General features: G+C 38.4%; 1 protein-coding gene across 2 annotated transcripts in view; it reads right to left on the bottom strand.

Annotated features, from left to right (window-relative positions):
• Positions 1–15,638, bottom strand: part of CSMD1 (CUB and Sushi multiple domains 1) — a 1,197,532-nt gene that overhangs the window by 971,811 nt on the left and 210,083 nt on the right. The window lies entirely within an intron of this gene.

Below are 15,638 nucleotides of genomic sequence, written 5' to 3'. Positions count from 1 at the left end.
TAGTGCCATGTGTATTGTGATCAGGAAAGGGTTAAGTGTTTTTTTTCAGGATTCTTAAAAAATAAAACTAAGGGTTTACTCAGCAGGCATTTGTGTCTGGTTTGTACATTCTACAGACCTTGTGAAGGTATGGTAGCTCATTAACAGGAAGTACTCAGCAAGAAACCTTCATTTACAGTGCACACTCTTGCTAATTTCCTACTTGATTTTGTTAATCCCACAGACAATAGTTGTACTGGCTCAGAGCTGGAGAGAACCGTTAACGAAATATTTGAACAGAGAAAAGTTTAAGGACATTCTGTGCACTGTAATGCTTGGATTATTACATGCATTTTAAGCACTTCAGAACAAGTATAATCCCAGCATTTTATTGTTATACCTAAACCAGAAAAGTATTTTATTTTTAACTTCCCAGCAGTAGGTCTCTGAGACTGAATCTTTCAGAGCACTGCTGTCAAATGCTTGTGGGAGGTTTCTAAATCTCAATAAAATGGATTTAATAAAAGGATTTGCTGCTAAAACTAGAGAACTAATAAGTAATCATTTTCTACTAAATTTCAAATATAACAAAAATCTAGTGAACAGATAACAAGGCTATGGGGATTCAGGAGACCTTTAAAGTAAAAATCTTCTCTAGTCCATCTACCAATTGATTCACATCATTACTTTAATAAAACATTGGTATTATTAAACATTCCTGAAGAAGGAACCTATTACACCAGGGATTTAGGATGAAAGTTTCACCTATGTACAGTTCACTGGAACTTGTCAGCATTCTTGCAGATGCTTTGTATCATATTCCTCTTCCTACAACCACAGGGGAAATATCATACAAGTGTCAAAAGCAATTTAAAATAATTTAATTACTACAGAAATAATGTTCTGAAGACAGACAGCCCACCACCCCAATACGCTAACGAGCTACTTCATGTCACCAACATGCAGAAATTGGTTTGTGCAAATCAAGTGCCCCCTGCAAGCCGCGCTGCACAGCAGCTTTCGTACCACTCTGTGTGAAAGGGTTGCTTTGAAAGACGCGAGCTATCAAGTTCACAATTTGTCTAAAATCTATCAAAGACAGAACCACCTTTTAGGAACAGAAATTTGTAATTCTGGTATATAAAGAACGTAATAGACCATACGTAATTGCATATGTAAATACAATATGTTAACTACATTTCTGACTTCCAGGGAGACAAACAAATTACCTCCCCAATCTCTTAGGAAAATCCTACAGCTGGCTTAAGGTAAAACTCACTATTGCTGGGGTAGTAAGCGAGCCCTCTCACCCCCAAAATGGCTATAGGTCAGCAGTCTCCTTACAGAGGCACTTCCTACCCCCTCACAGAAGTTTTTGCAACTGTCAGTGATTGCTCTCAGTTTTATTCCAAAAGGTATTTTGTACTCCTTACTGTAGGTTCAAGTTATTGTTCATTATTCTCTTGAAAAATAAATAAACTTTAATGATAAACAAGGCAGCCAACACTTTACCCCTGTTTAACTTAAGAATTTCTTACCATCCATAGCCCTTTTTTTCTCCAGTTTGCTTTTGCTCTCCTGTATATATATTCCTCCAGTTCTGAAACTATTCATAAATGTGCTGCCTATTCACTTTGTACCCAAGAAACACAAGGCAAAGGAGAACCATAAAGGAAAATGATTGCTGGAAAATTGTTACTAAATGCTATTTAGGTTTGCTCTTAATTTCATATGCATATATATAAATACATACTTTTTTACTTAGTGTTCAGTAAAAACCCCAATAAAAATCCTAGAAGAAATTTAATACACAGTTAACTCCTAGCAATCTCATTGCTGCACACTGACAATCGCAAAGAGGATCTATCTTCTGAACTAAGCAATAATCAAAGAGACTAAGAACTGTGCAGGCCCAGAAAACTGACATCCTTCTAGGTCTGTCCCTGCCTGGTTAAGACATGAAGTATGTTAACAGAGCAATATTGGGAAAAAAGGATCAGCTGCTATCTGCGTAACACCTATTTTGCCAATATGTGTAAGTCTAAAACCTTCATAACTGTCAAATGTTACACCTCTGCCAAGGAGTAAATTCAGCACCAGATCACTTAAGAGAGATGCAGTAGGAGGATATACTTGGATTGCAGGAATGAAGAGACTTATGGGTGACAGGTGTCAGCAAATTAGATAGGAGTTGGCAATGCAATATCCCACAAAAAAATGCAGTTTCTGACCGCGGGGACACCGCAGACCAGTAAGAGGACATCAATGAGATTAATTATTTTGTTTCTTATGGGTGCCTTAATAGCAGAATGTGTCAACAAAGTCCAGGGAATTCAGAAAAAAAAAAGAAGTAAAGAAACCTAACATACCAACAAGGAAATATTAAAAGAATACTAATACCAACAGAGTTTAAGTAGTTCTACTGCACTAAATGTAAAGCAGAGAAGAGAATGTAAACTGAATGCAACCGAATATATCCTAAACGAAGATCTAACCATACAATTCACTTTAGCTCTGGTGCCTGTGTCAAATAAAAAAATAAATGTTGCCATTTTTCACAAGACATGCAGTCATCGATTGAGTACAATATCAGTACACTGAATTATTTTAATATTAAAGGTGTATTAGACTGCCAAAATTTTATTAGTATGACACCACATCGTTGTTTATATGAATATAAATTATGCTGTTAGCATTAATTTTCTGTCATATGTTGTCTGTAAGAAGATATTTCAGGACAGCTATTTTAACTTTATGATATAAAAAGTGTAATTTAAGAAAACTGATGCTCTTGGCTTGTAGTTGAAAATTATTTACATTGATTTCAGCCTTATTTTATCTTAGAAAGGCTCTATGCATATCCCATACCAGCCTTATTTGCACCTGCTCAGGCTCAGTATTTCTCAGCTGTGACCCCTAAGTGAGAGCTCAGCCAGAAAACCTAAAACACTGCAATTTTGCCTTAAACACTGAGGTTAAATGAATGGTAGAATCCCTAAGAATCAGTGGAATTTAAATACTGCTTTGCTAGAAGATTTTGAATAAACCTCATAAAATACAAACTTACAAAACTCAGCCTTGAGAAAAGAAGGCTTAAGGGAGACCTTATCACCATGGGCGAGTATTTAAAGGGTGGCTACAAAGAAGATGAGTCTCCCTTTTTGCAAGTAGTCACATGGAAAAGATGAGGGCTAACGGGTACAAGTTGCTCCTGAGGAGATTCTGATTGGACGCAAGAGGAAAATTTTTTACAGTGAGAACAATCAGCCACGGGAATAATCTCCCCAGGGAAGTGGTGGGTTCCCCATCACTGGATACTTTTAAGGTTCAGCTGGACAGGGTGCTGGGTCTTTGTATCTATCATGACTACATTTATAACCTCACTCCCCCACCCCCATTTACCAGTATCTAATAATCAGAACTAGCAAAGTACAGACTCATTATTAATTTTTTTCAAGTTTCAAATGCTTGTACAAGAAACAAGCAAAAAGACAACCAGTTCTCTTCTTGTAATTCAGAAGGTATTCGGTTGAAGATTTTTTATACATAGGTACAGTTGTATGTGTATACTTGTATACAAATACATATTTACATAGAAAGCAATTTTTGCAAGATATATGTATTTTGAACAAGCAAACTATAAAATGCACCAAAGCTAACTATAGTAATGACAGTGATGCTAAAGATATTTTGAACAATCATGATAACGAAAATTTATTGTTTTGACTGTGAGTACCATCTTCCATTCTGCAGCTACAGAGGAATACAGCAACTAAGAGTGAGGCTGAGAAGAGATGTCTAATAAGATCACATCTCCCTCATTCTTTAAAGTAGATTCTAATATGAGTTACAGTTTTATTAGTAAGTTTAATAAGCAAATAAGAACAGCTGCACTCAGCCAGATCACAGGCTCATTCAGCTCAGTATCTTTTCTCCAACAGCAAGCCAAAGCAGGTGCCTAGAAGGACTTTGCCAGGAAACTCCCCTCCCCTTCAAGATCTGCATCTCAGGTTTTTCTTAAAAGGCACACATTTCAGTAGCCTGATCTTTCTATTTAATAGCCCTTCATAGATTTCTTTTCTGTGAACTCATACGGTCATCCTCCGAGTCTATACTAACTTCTAGATCTTTAATGTATTATAGAGGGAATCCTAAAACATGAAAAATCATCCTTTGTGTTTCTTCAGCAGCTACCATCTGTTAGGTTCATTTGATGCCCCGCTAAGTTTTTGTATGAAAAGTGAACATACAGATGATTCTTACTGATGCTTTCTAGGCCATTTACCATCTTATTGACCTTTATGATGTCCCAGCTTCTTTTTTTTATCAAGTTCAAAAGTTCTACTTTATATAATTGCTCCTTTGTACTAAAGCCATTTCACCTTTCTTTGAACCTTTTGCAGCTTTTTTATGCCCTTCCTGAGATAGGGATACCAGAACTTCTTGAAACATTGCAAATGTATACACATCATTTACACAGTGATATTTTAATCCCTTTTCTGTTCTCATGCTAATTTGATCTGTTCTTTTGCTAAGGTAAGCATTAGCTTGACATTTTTATAGGACTATGTATTATAACCAAGACTCCTTTCCTCCAGAATTACAGTGAGGCTAGAGCCTGTCATTTTACATGGAGAATTAGGATTTATTATGTTTTTTTCCTCTCTAGATTTCCTATAGTTTATAACTATTTGCATCACATCACTCTCAATTTCATCAATTACTTCAATGTCCCCTTACTTGGTCACATAAGGTCTTTTTTGGAATTCTTGACAATTGGTCCTGATCTTCATTAACTAATAACTTCCTATCATCATGGTCACTTCACTGCTCACCCCATTTTGCAGATCATTTATGAGTGTGCTGAACAACACAGACGCCAGCACAGACCTCTCTCTGATGCCATGGTGACTCCTTCCACTGTAAAAACTGGCCATTTTCTCCTATCTCTGAGGCACAACTTCTAGCCAACCTTTTAGCAATGTACAGACTTTCTTCCATGATTTGTTTCATTTACAGTCTTTACTGGGGAGCCTTTTTCAATGTCTTTTAGAAATTCTGATCACCTTTATCCACGTTGAGGCTGACTCATTCAGAGAACTCCAATAGGTTTGAAAAGCATGTAGTTTTAAAATAAAGCCTTGATTCTTCTTCAATATATCATATAGTCAATGAAATCTCTTCTTTATTATAGTTTTCTAACAAAGATTTCAGAAGTTCCAGCTTTTCATTCCTTAACTCCCCATGGTCCCTTTTAAATATGGGCACCTCGGGTGAATTGAAGCTGGAGACTACATTAGCAGTGCAGCAACGTTTTCCTTGATTGTCTTTTAAACTCCAGATAACACATGCTGCTTGTGACATTACTGTTTATTTTGTCTGTTTGTTCCATAACCTGGTCTATCAGTTTTTCAGCTTTAAAGAGATGCAATTTTCCACAAAGGACAGTTCAGGCATGGGAATAACAAAACATATGTATGTTTTGCTGTCTTCATTAATCTTCCCATTATATTCTGAAAATTTATTGTCCCAGCAAGGCTGTCTTGCAGGCTACTTGCTCCAGCTGTGTTCAAAAGAAGAATAATTTTCAGTTTTACAATGAATGTTAGCCTGCAATGCTCTTGGATGCTAATATTTTATTTCCAGAAAAGCCTCCCAAGAGGCCCCAGAAGCCCCTAAATATTACTGGGATCTCGCTGATATACATGCCTTCCCCTACCTTGCCTTGGGATTAGCTCCCTCTGTCAGTCTGCAAAACACAGCATTAGTCACTTTCTTTGTGTATGTAGCAGGATAAATCCCTGACTCCAACATATCTCTCTATCCTTATTTGTGAGGCCTTAATTACAGAAGTTGATGGTTGGAGCCCTCTCAGATTTTAAATTCTCTCTCCTCCACAGAAAATTCAAACACACATCTCTCATGTCCCCAGAGCACCTCACGTTTGCAATTATGACTCCTGTAACTCATGTACGTGCACACTTGCAGGAACTTTCATATTGCAGTATTAGCCCCAATTTAAATGACTTTGAGCAGCAAAGCTCATGACAGCAACAGTTTTGCAAATGTGACTTTTAACAAGAAAGGTTAAAACCAAATGTTCCTGATTGATAGTGCAAAGACATGTTTAGATACGTAAAAGATACATAGAACAAAAAAGACTTCCTCTTGAACTAGAATAGGTAACTACAGATTTAAATTGTTGCTGCCATCAATTGAGATGGTGGAGCAGTAGATAGCTGTAAGACATAAACAGGTGGTTGCACACCTTGTTGCAACCACTCCTTTTTCTTTTCTTTTGTGTTTTAATATGCTGCCTTCGTTGATGTCCCCTGTAAGCTCCTCCACCAAGGCCTGCAGGCCCACACCAGCCCCTGCCACCAACGGCCATGCTCTGCCCCGGGCCTGTATCACTTCTTCCTCACTACTATATCATGAAGCTATCTTCTGACAACGTTACTACCCAATTAAATTGTTGTGCCCTAAATTAACTTTTAATCAAGAACAGAAATGTCAAATGGCTAGAGAGGCAAAGGCCCTATTTTCTGAGAACCGTTTTAAACAGCATTTGGCCACTTCAAGTCTCTTTTAAAAATCAATTATTATGTAAAACTCACAGGGCCATTAAAAGGCACTTTCCAAGGGATTAACCAAATCAGAAAGTACCAAGTTCTTTTTAATTCAGGTATCATTGCAGATGTATTCACAACCCCAAGCCACTGCCTTTGCTGGAAAAACTGAGGCACGCCCCGGCCGGCAGCGACAGCACGAAGCGTCTGCCTGTGCCATGGCAGCGTTTGCTTGTTCTGACCACCATCGTCTTTCAACGTCAGAGAGAACTGGTGCCGCAAAGCTTCAAAACTACTGATATATAAACGTATTCAAGACAGTCCCAGCCCAATGTGAAATGAGAACAGCGTAAATTTACTCATTATGTTATGTTTTTGCAAGACTCCAGCACAAGTAGTTAATTTCAAAAGAATTAGTGAGAAATTGTTTTAAACTTATTTGATCTGAAATAATTAATATCAGTCTGTTAGGTTATATGATAAAAAGCTCATTTGTGCACCCACAAAGGAGCACAGAGAGACAATGGCAGATGGGGATGCCCAAGCACCACTCTGCCCCAGCTCCTCCCAGGAGCCATCAGCCCATCGCAGGCCCATCTCCATAGGCCCAGAGGAGCACAGGGCCCCAGGGCAGGTGGGAACCCAAAGGGAGGACTCTGAGGAAGGGACGCCCTTGTCCAGGGCCTCCCAGGGCTGTCCCAAGAAAGCCTCAGCCCCAGTGCCCAGATATGACACCCACCATGATGGGCCAAGAGGAGCAGCTCCAGATCCACTTCTGGAATGGCGGGGTAGCTGCCTGAGGTGTGGGACGGGACTTATGGGATGCCAGGGAAGAGCATTTTCGGGTTGCAGAAGACTTATTATGGGATATTTAGGGAAGAATCCAGAGGTGGGGAAGAGGATGGATTTAGATGATTTGGTGAGGAACAACTGTGGGAAAACTGAGATGTGAGGAGAGACAAGAGCTGGCCGTGTGTAAATAGTGGCCTGTCTGGCTGTTCTCCCACAGGGGTCATAGGGGCCTGCAGGTGGGTGGTGCCAGCCTGGGGGCAAGTGCAGGTCAGGGTGCCAGCAGCTGGGCTGGACTATGGACCAGAGGGGACTCCAGTGAGTAACAATAAACGCCAGCCCCAGGTGGGACCAGGGCCAGAGACCATGTGTCTGTCGTGCAGAATGGGGAGCCAGCACAAGCGTGTGCGTGAGTGTGCAAGCGCTGGAGATGGTCCGGCTGGATGAGGTGGTGAGCAGGTGATGTGGATGGGGAGCCAGGAGGGTTTCTCCAAGGAGGAGACCACAGCGGGGTGGTTATTGGGGACCAGGAGAGTCCTGGTCAACTCTGTGTGTGTGTGTGTGTGTGTGTGTCTGTGTGTGTGTGTGAATGGATCTCCATCCTGCTCAGCCAGACATGGGAAACAGTACAAGGCCATTGGTGCCACCTGAGTTCATATGAGTGCCGAGTGTGTCCACCTCTGTTGACCTGTGTGGCTGGCCATATGTATACATATGTATGTGGTGTATACGTGTGCTTTGTGTGCGTGTGCCTACAGGGAAAAGCTGCTTAGCCTTGCCACTGCCTGCCTCTGGGGCACGGAGATGGGGCAGCCTCACCTCTGTCAGCTGCCGCATTCAACCCTTCCTAACACAATCAATTGCCTCTGAATCGTTAAATATTCTGTTGCTTGGCAGCTAAAGCTAAAAATAGAGACAAAATGGCAGCCAAATTGCAAAATTTAGATTGATTTCCTTTAAATACAGATCTGTTCAAACCCTGCAATTTTTGTCTGTGACCAGTCTAGGACCTTCACTAGGTCCATCTCACATGAGATGAACGGTTGGTAAATGCTAGAAATGCATGTAATAATAACCTTAAATTCTGATGCAGACATTCGCAAAATGACTGCAAATTCATCAGCCTATAAAACACTTTAAATTCATACCTTACTTCTAGCTGCAGGATATATATTCATTGATTGTGTCAATGAAACAAAAAGCTAGTGTAAAATTTTTTATCTCAGATTACTACTCTGAGAGTCAGGCAATAGCTTTGTGCGCAATTTCCTATGTATATTTAAGCCTTTATCCAGCACCCAAGTGAAATTAAATCGTCCTGAAGCTTAAAAATTAATATTACTATTCATGAAGAAGTTCTGAAACAAGTCCTGCCATAATGGTAGCTTTGCTGTGTACCAGAGCAAAACATCTTAATTGCTGGTATACGGAAGTTTTTTCTTTATTTTAATGAAGTTCTCAATGCTGAAACGGATGTTATACATCAGTTGGATTACGCTGCCATTACAAATTGAGAAAAAGATATTTCATGCTCCCTTTTCAATACTGGAATGTCCAAAAGGACCAATAAATCAGTATTCACACAAGTTAATGGGGAAATAAAATGCAGCAAAATATGTTTATCTGCAGGAAAACTTTTTTTTTTTAAAGGGTTTTTAATGCTTTTTTAAAAATCCAGTCTACAACACTATAAATTCAGTGCCACTGGCTAACAGAGAAAAAAAACCAACAAACCATACCATACTGTCAAGGCTACAGCTTCACAGTTCTTCCTTCTGACAAAGCAATAAGTTATTACTTAAAAGCAACTAGATTATATGAAGTTATTTTATCCCCTTTCTTTCAAAATTAATGATTTTAGCCTAGTAAAGCAAAGTTCTCCAAATTATCTTTGTTATTCCTTTGCATTTACTCCAATTGATTTAAGGTTCGTTAAAATGAAGGAAAGGAAATGCACGAAATAGAGAAGAAAAGAATGCAAGTTATATACCAGATTTAAAATACATGGGAGGTGGTGCTGATAAAAGTTCTTTTACAGAGAGTAAGATCCTATATTGTAAAATGCTGAGCTAAAGACAGTTTTAGTGACCTTTAAAACAAAACTATTCTTCATAGATGCAAACTCATTCTGCAGATGGAGATCACTGAGGACAGGGTGGATTTTATTTGTTTATTTTTCTAAAATAAAGTAAAATAAATTGAGGCTTTAGGTAAACATCACTATTACTGTTACAGTTGCTTAGCAACAGCTGGTAGAATGAGAGAGTATGGTATAGCTCAGGTAAATAGAAGGAAAGTGCTGATTTCCTTGTTTGTGAAACACACAGACAAAAAACCAAATTCTCTTCTGAGCTTCACTGGAATAGAAGCAACTCAACTGTAGGCAAGCTAGTCTGAGAACAGGACTTCTATATTTCCCTTCTGCCAGACTCCTGCAACATACAGGATAACTGTCTGTATCAAATCTGAGCACTTCAGTATTGTCACTTTGACTTCTATTTTTTATTGATGCCACTTTCCCAGACCACTTCACTGACAGCCTTGCCACATATCAGGATCTTACAGCAGTTTTTTTTATTACCATCTTTGTCACTGGATGCCTACATCATGAGGCTGAGAAATGTAATGCAGTTCAAGCAGTTTGGTTTTATACTACTATTAAAAGAGCACATTGTCAAAAAGTCCAGTTCTGAAAACTGGGAAAAATCCATTTGTCTTATTGTAACTGCTCCATGAATACCGTTTACTTTAACTACCTTTTCTTCCCTGACAGTTATTACTTTGTGCATCACTTAGGTTATCCAGCTGGCTTTCCAGCATTTTTTTGTCTGTGTGGGACCACAGAATCAGTTCAGAAAAGGTTTTGAATTTTTTAATCTCTGCTACTTTAATTCATACTTCCTTTGCATTTAAAACAGAACCTTTTAGTTCAGTGTGCTTTAATTACCAGTACAGAGTCAACTGACACCAACTGAGAAGGACAAATACTATCTTCTGAATTAGATTGCTAAGTTATAACTTGAGGAAAGAAAATGAGTGGCAACAAGTTCTTCAATACTCATTAGAGAAGTTTCATTGTCAAACATGGAAAAGTTATTTTTAGAACTGAATTTAGAAAGATCAGATGACATTACACTAGATTTTAGTGTTAAAAAAATCACCTTTCTTAATTCAAATACATTTGCAGGAAGAATTTTAGCTTTCACAAAAAAAAATAATTATGGATCTACCGTAAGAAATCATGAAACATTCCTCTTGACAGGTGTATTGTTTCCATACACATGATTGTGCTTCTTATTTAGATTTGTATTTTATTTAAATCAGAATATGGGCACTACTGTCCTGTGCAATGCAATATAAGAAAAAAAGAATTCTCCTATGACAAACTAACAATATAACATAGCAAACAATATTACAGCATTAGCAAAGTTAAATATAATCAAAATATAGGTAGAATGACAACACATGCATGTGTAAAATATGAATTTCATTGCACTTTCGATATTAATAAATTTACAACACAAAACAAATACAACTTATGACATCCATTAACATTACCAGGGTGGGAATGATGCAACAGACATATATTCCCTGGAGATTATAAATTCGAAGTACAGCTGCCTGAGACATTCATGACTGGAACTGAAATGATGTGTTCTAATAATCTTAACCACAGGAAATTTAGTACCTTATGTTTTGTATCTTACTGATATGTTTGCACAGTATTAAAGTAATTACTGATTTTAATGGGGCAATGGGATGGAATGGAGAGTGATGCAGCTCCTGTGCCTGAGTCATGATGTCAGCAGCTGACATTTATGCACAGCAATATTGAGCAGCTAACCACCACCTTGTAGAATTGATAACAAACACAACTGTGTGAGTAACTATAGGTGTGATTTAGCATTGTTCTGAATCCTTTGGCCTTAGCTGCACCAATTCAAATGGGTGTCAAAATGCTGCCAGTCTGATTCGGTGTCCCCAGTTCATACTGGAGTAAACGACCAAAGAATAAGATATTTTTCTATACCTACATAAGATCAAGTTTTATTTCTCCCACACTAAATGCAATGTTTCAGTTTTATTTTTTCCATTGTGTATATCTCAAGCAATTATTTAGATTTGTAAATAATGGCAAGTAATGTTGTAAACTGTGACAAAATGCAATTAACGTTTGCTTTAAGGTTCAGCCGATTAGAATAATACTTTCTAAACAGTGTATAAAGTATGTCTATTTACTAATTAAAAACATTCAGCCTATGCACATGATTCAGATAGGTTACAGAAATAAAAGTTTACACAATGAATTGAATTAAAATAAATTAAGAAACTTAGATGATAGTACAAATTGTAACTGTTAAGTATGCAAGAGGATATTTATGATATTACATACTCAAAAGAAATTATTTCTCCTAACAATGCAATACTCCATGAGATATTGTACTTCACGGAGCTGGTTTGCCTATACTACAAAATTGTTTCTTACAGAGTTATGGCGGATGCTTTTTTGAAATATCAAATTGAAAAATCATCCAAATATTCAACTATTTATGTGAGTTGAAGCACATGAAATTCCAGAAACTGAACTTAGGCTCCTTCAGGCCTTTTCATTCAGCCCCTGCCCTCACATACTGCCCGTACATCACAACACACAAGCACTATCTCAGGGACTAGTTCTGAACTGGATTGCTCAAAAGGATTTTTAATCCTTGATTAAGGCATATTTGAAACAGGTAGAAGAGATCTACCCTTTGTGGGAATATTACAAGCAATATCCTGTTATGTTCATTTTACATTAAATACTGTACAAAAGAAAAAGCCGTCTGCATCACTGACTCATCCCCAGAAGCCTGTGTGACTGACAAGAAATGGAGAGCCAGAAGAAGCACAGCAAGTAGACGCTACTCGTGCTGGCACTGCTAAAGCTGGTTGTGCCAGGGTGGCTGAAATGTAGGCTGCTCTGCCATGTCAGTGCCAGGTCTGTGGTGCAGAACTGCCCTCGGACCTGAGAGCTCTTTGGATGTTCATAGTCACTGCTTCCACAAACCAACATATGTAGGCGGGTTTCTCTAGAACATTTTTGATTTACCACCCATGGGAATTATCTTTATGGCTCTTCCTCCATAAGTATTCTAATGCCAATAATTTTCTGGGCAAGGTACAAAACAACATGTTCTTTCTCTAAGCCTAAAATAAAACTTTGATATTTGTGATAATCAAGGGATATAACTTTCACTAAAATATCTGAGATATTGGGGTGATGGATGGTAGAAGGGGTTGATCCTGGGATCCTAGCCTTTCTGAACAATAACACAATGTATCTGACTATTGAAGTGTCCAGGAGTGTGATTTTACTCCCATTGAAGTCCATGAAAAGCATTCTATAGAGATGCTTCACCTTCAGTGAGAGAAGGATCAACTCTGTACACACATGCTCAGATTCATTACATATCTGGTTTGCTTCCAGCAGGAGTCAAAATCTGAGAGGGAAACGATTGGCATGGCTCAATAGAAGTGGACATGCCTTTGGGAGACTGCTCATGGCCATCAATAAGAGCAGGATAAGACTGCAAAATGTTAGCTTTCACTCATGTTATATCAGACTGCATTATCTCATGCATCTTACATCTCATCCGACAGGCACATTTCTGTTACAAAACACAAAAAGACGGAAAAAACAGCAGTGATTTGGAAAAAAAAGTGTTTATTTTAGTCGAGGTAACTAGTCAATTAGCAGTTACGATAAAACAGGCTTTAACTAGATTAAAATGGTTCTTGTCCCTACGAGTAAAAAACCTTGCCAACACCACAGTTTCTATACAACCAACTGTAAATTATTAATTCAATTCACTTTGTACTAGTTATTAGACTACAGATGCATGATTTACTCTCGAAATTCTGAAAGCACGCACCTCTAGCATACCCTTAGCACACCTGACTCCCAGTTTACCCTCTTATCTACATCTTTTTCTTATTCAGGGTGGAATGTAATTGTATGTATACAGAAAACACTGAACATATGGCTCTTGTGGCATAAACTGCAAAATTAAATTTTCCACAGCCATTTGCTGGACAGACAGCCAAATGCTGTTTCATGCTTCAGCTAAAACACGGTAGCTATAATATCTTATTTGTGTCATTGTAATCTATACTTGAAGAAGCTGTATAATTCACGGTATGGTTGTCAGCTGGAGGCATCCAGTCCATACAAACGATGCTATTACAATGTCACAGAAAAATCTGAAGTATTAGCACACTCTGAAAATAAATGTAAGGTTCACTGCATTCTGCAGTTTATAATCACAATTTGGTGATGAACCACCACATTTATTATAAATAAAACTATTAAAAATATAAGCAAATATTGTTTGTGATTCTTGCCATTTGATATAACAGGTATTTTTCCATGTTTACATCTATAAAGTGTTGATTTTGTAGACTATTAAAGTAACTAGAGACAGAAAAAAGAACATCAAGGGCCACACATAGAAGTATAGCCATGTTACAATCACAGCACTTGGAGAACACAAGACACCCCCACACGCACTTCCCAAATCTCTTGGTGCCATTTCTAAAAGAAAATGTCATCAACAAGACAGGCGTATTATTAAATAGCTTTGATTTATCTCAGCATTGCCCTCTTCAAGCCAACTGTCTCTGTGTCACAGGTTGTGGATTTTCAGTTGATATAAGCCGGCATGTCTTCACTAGCTACATCACATCAGATCAACTATCACACTAGCTGAATTTCCCACACATATGCTGATTCTACCATCCACCTTTCTTCCTCCCCTTCTTCCTTTCTTCCCTCCTCCCTTCCCTTCATCAGTTTTCAAATGCTTATTTGGTAAAGGCATTTTATTATTTACTCTTGAATCTGATCTCCTTAATGATACTTTATTAATTACTTTGATATTTCTATGCTTCTAAGGCAAAACCCTGTATACGTAATTAGTAACCAAAGAAAGCGCAAGGAAAAGGTCTGACCATTTACTGTACTTGTTAAACCTTTTTCCAGGTTCTTTGGGTGTTTAGTTGCGTGATGGATGCAATGGATACTGAATTTCAGCTGCCATTTCACTTGCTTTGCTTTAAAGAAAGGCTACATGAAGAGCTGCAGAAAGACTTTGTGATACTGAGAAATTCCTTGTTGACACAGATACAGTAATGCCATGCCCAAGCAAAGCCCAATTTTGCACACATAGTAATGGGCTCCAAAGTACCTATTAGAACTCAGGACAGCTGTTGTGGAGTAGACAGAATGTTAAAGTAACATGTGTGTCTTACGAGTCAAAAAAGTTAACAGAATCTTTAAAAGTATTACAGTTGTAAAAAAAAAAAAACCTGAACAGAATGTTTAAAATTATTAAAGTTAGAGGAAAGAAACAGAAAGTGTCATTAAGCCCTATGTATGATCACTGTCTCATCTGAGTTCTGCAGTCAAGTTCAACCTCACAGTCTTATCAAAAAAGGTGTAGGTAAGAACTATAAGGATGCCTGAAGCTATGAAATAGCTAAATAGACTGAAATTTTCTAGCTTGCAAAAGACCTTGTGGTCCAAAGCACCACAAGGGTAAGAAAAAGTGTTCTTCTGTTATGGTTTTCTTTCCTCTGTTTTCATTACTCAAAACTCCTTCTGCTGCTAAGTTCAAAACAAAAGCAGATATATTTTCAACTAGTGCATAACCAAACGATGGACTTAATTTCAACAAGAAAGCAATTACACTGTAGCAAAAAAAGAAATTAGTAAAAGAAAAAAATAATCCATCAGAGCATTTCAAAAGTCACTACCAGAAGAGTCAATGGCTCAATGTCCAGATGGAGATCAGTGATGAGTGGTGTACCTCAGGGGTCTGTATTGGGATGAGTACTGTTCAATATGTTCATCAATGACATAGACAGTTGAATCAAACGCACCCTCAGCAAGTTTGTAGTGATACCAAGCTGAGTGGTGCAGTTGACAGGCCTGAGGGATGGGATGCCACCCAGAGGGACCTGGACAAGCTCGAGAAGTGTGCCTGTGTGAACTTCATGAAGTTCAATAAGGCCAAGTGTAAGGTCCTGCACCTGGGTCAGGGCAACCCCTGGTATCAACACAAGCTGGGCAATGAAGGAATTGAGAGCAACTCTGCCGAGAAGGACTTGGGGGTTCTGGTGGATGAAAAGCTGGACATATGTTGACAATGTGCACTCACAGGTTGCCCAGAGAGGCAGCTGATGCACCATCCCTGGAAACATTTAAGGTCAGGTTGGATGGGGCTCTGAGCAACCTGATCTAGTTGGGGCTTTGGACTAGGTGAC

This window comes from Chroicocephalus ridibundus, chromosome 3 (genome assembly GCF_963924245.1).
Source record: "Chroicocephalus ridibundus chromosome 3, bChrRid1.1, whole genome shotgun sequence".
Classification (NCBI taxonomy): Eukaryota; Metazoa; Chordata; class Aves; order Charadriiformes; family Laridae; genus Chroicocephalus; species Chroicocephalus ridibundus.
The sequence above is the reverse complement of the archived record's forward strand: the minus strand, read 5'-3'. Positions and strand labels throughout refer to the sequence as shown.